Raw genomic sequence first — 992 nt, forward strand, 5'->3', positions numbered from 1 at the left:
CTCTGGGGAAGGCATGGAATGAACCAGTGACTCCAGCACAGGCTGAAAACCCACACAGGGGCCTTGATCCTGCTCTGCACGGAGACAGACATTGACTTCAGCACAAGGTTTGCTTCTCTCAAGCTCTGGAAAGGTCTGGGAACATGCACAGCCCTTAGCTAGACAGGTATTTTTTTAGATGCTTCTTCATGGTTTCATCAGCACACTCTTGCAAATGAATAAATTAAATCCATGAATGAAGCATCCAAGCTCTTGGTGTCTTGCTCGAGCATGACTTGTTTAAATGCCTTGGGAGTGTTGTCAGAGAAACCAGTCTGCACAAATCAGAGTGGAGAGGAAAACCCACCCATGTATTTATGAATGGAGGCGAGAGATCCGAGAGAAGCCTTCCCAATGCTCTCTTTACATTAAAACACCTACAGAGGCAGGAAGATTAATGGACACAGCAACCAGTCAGCAGAATATCACAGAATCAATTAGGTTGGAAAAGGCCTCGGAGATCATCGAGTCCAACCTGTGACAGAACATCACTGTGTCAACCAGACCGTGGCACTGAGTGCCACATCCAGCCTTGCTTTGAACACGTCAGGGACGGTGACTCCGCCACCTCCCTGCGCAGTCCATTCCAGCGTCTAATCACCCTTTCTACAAAGAAACTCTTCCTAATACGCAAACTAAACCTCCCCTGGCGCAGCTTGAAACTGTGTCCTCTTGTCCTGTCAGAATACAATTCTTTCCATTTGGGCATGGAAGGTACGGCAACACACTGGCCAGCGAACTTCCCCAGCGATCGCTCTGTGTCTAGTCGAGCCGCCCCCAGATAATTGTGGCGTTGGTTTTTGGTTTAGATTTGAGATTGATTGATTTTAGATTTTAGCAACGAATTTAGTTTCGTTTTCACATTAAACATCCGCCGACGCCCTCCCCGGCGACTCTCCAAGCGACCTTAAAGCTCTCCCTCACGGCTCCTCCCTCGCGTACCGCCCGCGCGG

This window comes from Geospiza fortis, unplaced genomic scaffold, assembly GCF_000277835.1.
Source record: "Geospiza fortis unplaced genomic scaffold, GeoFor_1.0 scaffold1303, whole genome shotgun sequence".
In the NCBI taxonomy this organism is placed as follows: Eukaryota; Metazoa; Chordata; class Aves; order Passeriformes; family Thraupidae; genus Geospiza; species Geospiza fortis.